A 10,125-nucleotide genomic window follows, 5' to 3' on the forward strand; every position below is an offset into this window, starting at 1 on the left:
ATCGCTTCTCGGTCTTTTGGCTAAGATCAAAAGTAGTATGTGTTCTTATCAGTTTAATATCTGATATGTCCTCTATCCGAGGACAATATATTATTAGAAAGGAATGAAGTACTGATACATGCTACATCATGAATGAACCTTGGAAACATTATGCTAAGTGAAAGAAGCCAGCCACAGACAGCCACGTACTGTATGGTTTTATTTATGTGAAATGTGCAGAATAGGCAAATCCATGGATAGAAAGTAGGTTAGTTGTTGCTAGGGGCTGGATGGATTAGGGGGAAATGGTGAGTGGCTGCTAAATGGTCCAGGGTTTCTTTTTGGGATGATGAAATGTTATAAAATTGATTTTGGTGATGGTTGCACAACTCTGTGAATATACTAGAAACTAATGAATTGTATAATTTAAATGGATGAATTTTATGGTATGTGAAATATATCTCAATAAAGCTGTTTTTTAAAAACAAAAAAAAACTAAAGTAAAAAATAAAGTCAATAAAAGGAGCTAAAACTCAAAAAAAAAAAAAAAGGTGAGAGCGTTCTGCTTGTACTTAGGATGTAAAAAGCTGCTAGACAAGGTTGCTCCCATTCTAATGACAAGAAAAAATTGTATAATCAGTAAAATTATAACTTTTCTAGAACTCACCAGAGAGATGAGGTCACAGGACAACCAAGTAAATTGAATTCCAGAGAGTGACAATCCCCTCTGCAGAGAAGTGGGACTTCTGCCTTTGAGAGGGCATGAGTAGAAGAGGTCATTGCCATAAAGGTGGATAAGAAGAAATCAGCTAATATTGCTTAATAAATTCTTAAAATCAGTACAGGCTGATGAATCTGTTTAGAATAACTGGGAGTCCCTGACACAAAGAGAATCTGCACTCACTTGCAAGTTCTTTTCTGCAGGCTTCTACTAGGTCAAAACTAAGCATAGGGCAGAAGACTCGAGAAAGTCCCTGCTGATGTGCAATGATAATTGACTGATGCGGGGGGAAAAATGCATAAAAGACTGCTTGCTTCCCTAGATCCTTCTTTCTTTGGAGCAAAAGCTTTGTACCACTTGTTAGGGGCAGCAAAACTTTATGAAAGATCTACTGCTTGAAGGAAGGGTAGAAATAAAAGCCCTCTGCTTCTGGGGAAAGCACAGGAATACCTCTTAGGCTCAGATTCCTGTACTGATATAAATTAGAGGTCTGCCACCACTGGAGAAGGGGTAAGACCACCATAAATACAATGCAGAGTTTGGCTACCTTGGGGAAATATGGGCAGAATTGCAGAGAAAGTTCCACCCTCTGAGTTCCAGGGTCACAGGCTTGCCTAAGACTACAGCTGGATCAGGATAACTGATAACCACCTTTGTCCCCACCACTACCACCAGGAGCCTACCATTAGTAACTATCAACAACAGTCTTCCACTGAAAAAAAAGAGACTTCCTCTTCAGTGCAAATGTTAAGGGACTACTGGAAGCTATGGGTAGAGCAGGAACACTGCCAGGTCACATGCTGAGCACAAGGTAACCATAACCCACTGCTGGCTGAATTTTAATCTTGTATCGCACTGAAGATAACAACAACAACAAAATCCAAGTTTAGTTCAACCTGTGACTAGATGGACCCAGTGCCCCACACTAATGGCCTGACTGAAGAAGCAGCATGCCTATTTCCAGACATAAGGACTATATATGTCTCAGTGTCTACAGTTCTTCAATACGCAATGTCTGACATTCAATCAAATATTTGAGTCACACAGAAAGACAAGGGAAGAATCTACCCATTGTCAAGAGAATAGGGAATCAACAGAAGCAGACTCAGAGATGACCCAGATGTTGGAGCCCTCAGTCAGGGATGTCAAAATAACTAGAATTAACATGTTAAAGGATTGAGTGGAAAAGGTCTATAACATGCATGAATATATGGGGGAATTTTAGCAGAGAAGTAGAAAATATAGAGTCCAGTGGAAATGCTAGAAAATTTAAAAAGTAATAGAGATGAAAAAATCTTTTGATTGACTTATTAGCAGAATCAATACAACTAAAGAAAGATTTAGCAAACATAAAGATAGGCCAACAGAAATTATACAAACTGAAACACAAATAGAAAAAAAAGAGTGAAAAAATATAATAGAGCATCCAAGAGCTGTGGGACAGAATCAGTCTAACATATATGTAACTAGTCTCAGAAGGAAGAGAACAGGAATTCTCTGGTGGTCCAGTGGTTAGGACTCCATGCTTCCACCGCAGGGGGCACAGGTTTGATCCCTGGTTGGGGAACTAAGATCCCACAAGCCACATGGCGTGGCCAAAAAAAAAAAAAAAAAAGAAGAAGGAAGAGAACAGAGTAATGATGATAATAATAACAATGATGATGATAGTTAACCTCCAAGAATCCCAAACAGGATAAATACCAACACCACACACACATACTTAGACATATCATAAACAAACTGCTGAAAACCAAAAAGCAAGAAAACACTGAAGGCAAGAAGAGAAAAAAGGAAACATTACATAAAGAAGAACAAAAGTAAGAATTATAGCAGACTATCAGAAACTACACAAAGCCAGAACAATGAAGCAATGTCTTTAAAGTACTAAAAGAAAACAACCTGTCAACCCAAAATTTTATACCCAGTGAAGATATATTTCAAAAATGAAAGGAAAATAGAGACTTCTTTCAGACAATAAAAGCTGAGATAATTCACTGCCAGCAGACCTGAACTACAAGGAATGTTAAAGAACATTCTTCAGGAAGAAGATATATGATATTAGGTGGTAGTTCTTAAACCTACACAAATCAATAAAAAGCAACAAAAAAATTTTAAAACGGTCAATATAAAGAGACTTTATCTTATTTGTAAGCTCTTTTTAAAAAAGAAAAACACCTGACTATCTAAAGCAAAAATAATGATGTAGTGTGCATTTTATAACATGTAGAAGTAAAATGTATGACCAACATCCTACCAAAAGTGGGAGGAAAGAATTTGAAGTATAAGAATGAAATAATGCCCTTTGCAGCAACATGGATGTACCTGGAGATTATCATACTAAGTGCAGTAAGTCAGAGAAAGACAAATACCTTATGATATCACTCATATGTGAAATTTAATTTTTTTTTAAAAATGATACAAATGAACTTATTTACAAACAGAAACAGACTTACAGATATCGAAAACAAACTTATGGTTACCAAAGGGGAAATGTGGAGGGGAGGGATAAATCAGGAGCTTGGGATTAACATACACACACCACTATATGTAAGACAGATAACCAACAAGAACCTACTGTATAGCACAGGGAACTCTACTCAATATTCTGTGATAACCTATATGAGAAAAGAATCTGAAAAAGAATAAAAAAAATATATATATATGTATATAACTGAATCACTTTTCTGTACACCTGAAACTAACACAACATTGTAAACCAGCTGTACTCCAATAAAAATTTTTTTAAAAAATTGATTCTAAAAGAAAAAAAAATTTTGAAGCATAGCACTGTAAGATTATTACACTATACAGGAAGTAATATAATCTTAGTTGAAGGTAAACTGTGATAAGTTAAAGATGGGTATTGTAAATCCTAGAGCAACCACTAAAAAAATTAAAGAGATGCAACTAATAACACAAATGGTAGTAATAAAATGAAATCAGAAATATGTGACACAATTAATCCAAAAGAAGGTGGTAAAAGAGGGGAAAGAGAACAAGGAACTGATGGAAAACAGTAGCAAGATGTTAGATTTAAATTCAATCAAACTACTAGCTACATTAAATATAAATAATCTAAACAACACAGAAGTCAGAGATTGACAGATTGAACAAGCAGCAAGGTCCAACTGTAGGTTGTCTATTTCTTCAAATAAAAAAAAACGCGAGGCAACTATGAAAATATGTGCATGGAAAAAGAAACTCTTTAAGAGGAATAAGCATATTTAAAAGTGAATAAATAGGCCTTCTAAAAATTAAGAATATAATATTTTTTTAAAGATTTTTTTTTTGATGTGGACCATTTTTAAAGTCTTTATTGAATTTGTTACAATACTGCTTCTGTTTTATGTTTTGGCTTTTTGGCCATGAGGCATGTGGGATCCCAGCTCCCCAACCAGGGATCAAACCCGCACCGCCTGCATTGGAAGGCAAAGTCTCAACCAATGGACCACCAGGGAAGCTCCAAGAATATAATATTCTTTAGAAAACAAAATGGATAGATTTTAACATATAGTCAAAAAGAGAATTAGTGAACAGGAATAGATTGGAAAAATTATTCAGGAGTCATCATAAAGAAACAGGATAACTGTGAAAGTGAAAATTTATGAGAAGTTATAGTAAGAATAGAGTGAGAAAGACTAACATAAATCTAATTTGATTTCCAGAAACAGATAAGAGAGAGAATTTGGCAGAGAAAATATTTGATGACAGAACAGTTAAAATTTTCTTAAAATACAGCACTCAGAGATTCAAGAAGTCTTACAAATGCAAGCAGCATAAATCAAAAGAAATCTACAACCAGATGCTTCATAGTAAAACTGCAGAAGACTAAAGTCAGAGAGGATTTTAATAGTGGTCAGAGGACTGAAAAATTAGACAGACACATAATTGTTCATCTTTCAAAAAAAAGCCAGGGGCTTCCCTGGTGGCGCAGTGTTTACGAATCCGCCTGCCAATGCAGGGGATACGGGTTTGAGCCCTGCTCCAGGAAGATCCCACATGCCGTGGAGCAACCAAGCCCGAGCGCCACAACTACTAAGCCTGCGCTCTAGAGCCCACGAGCCATGACTACTGAGCCCACACGCCACAACTACTGAAGCCCGCGCTTGTGCTCTGCAGCAAGAGAAGCCACTGCAATGAGAAGCCCGTGCACCGCAACGAAGAGTAGCCCCTGCTCGCCACAACTAGAGAAAAGCCCGCGCGCGGCAACAAAGACCCAATGCAGCCAAAAATAAAAATAAATAAATAAATTTATAAAAAAAAAAAGCCAGAAGACAGTGAAATAATAGTCAAAGTACTGAAGAACCAATGTCTCCAAAAATTCTTCAGTTAATATATTTAACAGTGAAATGTTGTAAATATTTCCTTTGAGATTGGGAATTGAGATAAGGGTGCCCATTATCACCACTTGTGTTCAATATTATGCTGAAACTTCTAGTCAGTGCCGTAATTCAAGAGGAAAAGTAAAAGCATAGAGTTTCAAAGGGAGAAACAAAACTATCATTATTACAGATGGCATGGATGTACACACAGAAAATGCAAAAGAATCTATGGGTAAATTATTAAAATTAACGAGAGCTTAGCAGTGCAGCTAAATATAAAGTCAACATACAAAAATGAGTTGCATTTTCATAAACCTGCAACAAATAGATCAAATGAACTTTTAAAAATGTCATTTCCAGTAATATTTTGAAAATGTACCTAAGATAAATCTAACAGAAGATGTGGAAAACTTTTATGGAGAAAGCCATAAACATTTTACTACATACTAAAGATGGCCTAAATAAATTGACATGTACATCATATTCCTGGATTAGAGGACTTATTATTGTGAAAGTGTCAATTCTTGAGAAAGAAGAAGGTAGGGAATTGCCCTACCAATTATTAAGTTTACTGTAAAGTTATTGTAATTAAGACAATGTGGTTTGGGCACAGGAATAGACAAACTGTGGAAGAGAATGGAGACATAGACAATCATTTGATAAATGATAGAGTCGCTATTGCAGTTTAGTGCAGAGTGATTGTGCAGTTCAATGTACCACTGAACCAGTTTCAAGTGGAGAACAGATCTAAATGTGAAAGGCAAAAAAATAAAGCTTTAAGAATATCACAGAGGAGAATATCTCTGTGACCTTGAGGGTATTAAAGGATTTTTTTTAAGATTTTCTTTAATGGACAGTTTTAAAGGAAAAGTTGATAAATCCAGTTACATTGAAATTAAGAATTCCTCAAATGCTATCATGAAAGGGAGTAAAAAAGCAAACTGTAAAGAGGTACTTGCAACACATATTAGCACAAAAGACTAGCATTCAGAATATACTAAGAACACTACTGAATTGATAAATAACATGAGAAAAAAACAAGATAAAGCTGAGCAAAGATAGATAGGTAGATAGATAGATGATAGATATTACTAAAGAAGAAACTCAAATGACCAACACATTAAAAATACTCAACTTCATTAGTAACTAGAGAAATGCCAATGAAAACCATAATAAGATACCATTAAACACCCACCTGTTCTGCAAAATTTAAGAAGTGTGGCAATATAAAGTGTAGAAGAAGTGAATCAGTGAGAATTCTTATATACTTTGTTGGGGGTATAAATGGGAATGACTGCTTTGGAAAACAATGTTTCATCACTATTAAACTTGTACATACACTGCAATTTCAGCAATTTCTCTCCAACATATATATCCTCGATCAACTCATGTTCCTGAGCACCTGAGTACAAATATAAGAATAATCAAAGCAGATTGTTCTCACTAGCTCCAAACTTAAAACAACCCAAAAGTATATAAACCACAGAATGGTAAATAAAACATGAATACAACCAATGAAAATGAAGGAACTACATCTACACAAGTGAATAGCAAAATTATAATGTAGAATAAAAGAAGCAAGTCATAAAAGTATACTTACACTATGGTCTCATTGATAGAAAATACAAAAACAGGCAAGACTAAAATATATTATTTAAGCATGCACACATGGGTGGCAAAGATATTTTTTAAAAAGTGAATAATAGACATAAAATTCAGAGGAATTTTCTTCTTTGGGGAGAAAAGAAGGGGAATTGGGGAGAGGCCTAGAGAAAAATTCTAATATACTCTTAATGTTCTAATTTATAACTTGGTTGACATGTGAAAGGGTGTTTTATTATTAAAAATGTACATATGTATTTTAAATGTTCTTATGTTTATATGAAAGATTTCAGAAGAAAAAAGGAAAAACAAATTTAAAAAAATAATGAATCTTTACTTCCAGCCAAGATGGAGTAACAGAGACAAGACACTCTACTGCCTGAAACAATGGACCAAAAAATGGACAAAATATATGAAACAATGGTTTCGAAACACTGAACACCAGGCACTGAAGGAAAGTGATCCCTGAGAGGAGAGCCCTACAACTGGCCCAGCTTACTGCTCTGAGAGAATTTCTAGCTGGAGAAGCAGAGGGGGGACTCAAGCAGAGCCCAGGAGACTCCCCGAGTTGAGATGTAAGAAAGTCCTGAGAGACAAAAGTGGCCAGGGTTCACAGGACCAAATACCAGACAGAGGACAGCTGCATGGAGAGAGAACTCCAGAGATCTGCAGAGTCCCCTTTGAGAATTCAGTAGAATTCTGATGAATGCATGCAAGTGAGAAAACCACCCAAGTATGGGCAAAGTACCACCTAAAAGGATCAAACGGTATAACACTGAGTGTGGGAAAATTTACACCCCGTAGGATATTTATTGAGGCTCCTCTATGCTAGGCAAGTTAACAAGTATATCTTAGCTTCGCAAAAACCTGTGAGATAGATGACACACTCATTTTACAGAAAAGGAATCTGAGACTCCAGAAGGGAATAGCTTTTGCAGGATTACCGAACTAGTAAATGTCAGTGCCTCGATCCAAGATTAAGTCTTCTGACCAAAAACACGTGTCTTTTTGCAGTTTGCTGTGCTCTCTCTCCTTGCACCATGGTCTGTGGTTGACAAAATTCAGAATTATCTTTCCTTTATCTTACTTGCTGGAAATCTCTCTTCCTTCAATAATTACTTGAAACTGGCGCTCAACACTAACAATGCACGCACTCAACATTTTTCATAAATGCCGCAGTTTTTCTTCATCCTTTCAAGGTCAACTTTCTTTAGAGGAGGGTTATAGTTTTATTCAAATTATTTAAAAAATGAATTGAGTACCTTCAGGGCACCAGAACAAACTTTGTAAAAACATTTACACAGAGTCTTAAAGACTGGGGTTTTTGGAAATGATTTTTTTCTACAAAACCCTTTCTGTCTCCAAGAATGTTAGTTAAATCCAGAGGCTTTAATTAAGTCATCCTTAAAATCAGCATCACATCACATCTTGCAAGGTTTGGTGGAATGGGTGAATGAAATCCCTAATGGAAGAATCATGGAGTTGGGGATAGTGTGGGCCATCTCAAATGGAGCAATACCGTGAAAACAAAATGTCACCTGCCATATCAGTAATCAAAGGCTGTTGCAGCCATCAAGCCATCACATTACAGCCGCCCAGATGATGAGCCCTGAGGGAACTCAGGATGGAGACAACGCCCTCAGCTGTAGCCACACCCACAACGGTGCACCCTGAGGAAACTCAGGATGAAAGAACATAGGATACTGGCCCCAGATAGCTGAGGTACATATCAAAGGAATGATTGCAATGAGCCCAAGTTTTGCATCTTCCCATACAAAGAAAAGCGCTAAATTCCCTAGCCTGATATATCTGGTTTTCTTTAATTGACAGTAATCTTTTGATTCCAACTACCTGGTCTTTTGTTGCAAAAACTCTTATATATCCTGGCTCCCCCGTTGCCTCTTCGGAACAGTCTCTCAGAATTCCCTGAGATGCTGTGTCCCAGGCTTAAGTCCTGAGTTTTGTCTGACAAGTAAAACATGACTCTCAACTTTTAGGTTATGCATCTTTTTTTTTAGTCAACAATACCTAAGGGGTATCCTTAATCTGGACCACTGAATCCTGAAACTAGACCCAAAATTTCACATTTTTGTTTGTGCAGTTTTCCAGGGGGACTCTAACAGCTTTCTTCAGATTCCCAGCAGAGTCTATGATCCAGTTAAGATAAACTTTTACTCAGTACTAGTCGTTCTCAAAGTGTGGTCTCTGGACCAGCAGCAAGAACATCACCTGGGATCTTGTTAAAACTGCAAGTGCTCGAGCTTCACCTGGACCTGCTGAATCAGAAACTCCGAGGGTGGGGCCCAGTGATGCATGTTTTAAGGATCCCTCCAGGCAACTCTGATGCGGCGCTCAAGTTCAAGTTTAAGAACACCACTCTCTACTTTCTTTGGATTGGCCTCTGTTCTCAACCAGCTGAAAAGGCTTCCCTTATCTCCTCAGAAAACTCCCTTTTTTTGACCTTGTTCAAGCTCATCTCTAATTCTACTGAATGGCGGAAGCTTTCCAAGCCCGGAGGAACTAAATTCAATTTCTCCCATCATCTGGAAAAAGCCACCTCCCCCAACTCCCACCCTAACACAGGATATTCACATTGTTTCTTAAAAGAAAAATAAATAAATACAGAAACCCAGAATCAAAACTTCAAACCAACCACAAAAAGTACTTGGTGTGTGTTTGGATAATATGTGCATAAATATGTGACATGTCTATTTTATTGTTTTAGAGCTTAAACTTCTGGACTAAAGGAACTATCACTTATATATACTCTTGGGCAACAGAGGAGCTAAAGACATTTTTTAAACACTGGGGAATAACAAAAATATCCCCAAATCATGATTCCGTCTGATAATCTGCTATAAACTCACAGGGCTGGGTTTAATCGGTGTCCCTGGAATTGCCTGCGTTTAAAATGTTCATCAGAGGTTGCGTCCCCGTGGTGCTCTAGCTACTGCATGGAATATATGACAGCTCTGACCCCTCTTCCCATGGTCGCCTCCCTGTGACATTCTGTGCCTCTGGCTTAGCTTTCCTGGGAAGTAAAACTGAAAACTTTCTTGGTCCTGAGCCATGCTCTCATCTGGGATAAAGATTAAGAAAGAGGAAGGGAGCTTTTGCTCAGATTATAAATGCCAGATGCTGCCAAATTAATGGTCTGACACAGCCACGTCGTGCTTACTTCAAACTTTTGGTTCTCAAATGTCCTTTCTACAGAATGTGCTGGTAACTGTCAGGAATCATGGAGGAGTGGCCCCCTGCATTCATGAACACTCACTCTAAGATTGCCACCGATAGAATAAAGGGAAATCCTTAGACCTTATTGCGGTTTATCAGCTTTCATGTAGCTCAGAGTTTCCCAGATTGGACTTCCATACCCGAGGGAACCATGAGAATTGTTAAAGAGGTCACCATGGTGGCTTCAAGCCAAGAGGACATATACCACCATCGACGAAAGGCATTTTGCCTGGGACTTAGTATTGACTGATAGGAAACCACTCAGTT

General features: G+C 37.4%; 1 pseudogene; it reads left to right on the top strand.

The window, feature by feature from the left end:
* Positions 1 to 113, top strand: LOC137764537 (U2 spliceosomal RNA; annotated as a pseudogene).
* The last annotated feature ends 10,012 nt before the right edge of the window (positions 114 to 10,125 follow it).

Source organism: Eschrichtius robustus, chromosome 4 (genome assembly GCF_028021215.1).
Source record: "Eschrichtius robustus isolate mEscRob2 chromosome 4, mEscRob2.pri, whole genome shotgun sequence".
Lineage (NCBI taxonomy): Eukaryota > Metazoa > Chordata > Mammalia > Artiodactyla > Eschrichtiidae > Eschrichtius > Eschrichtius robustus.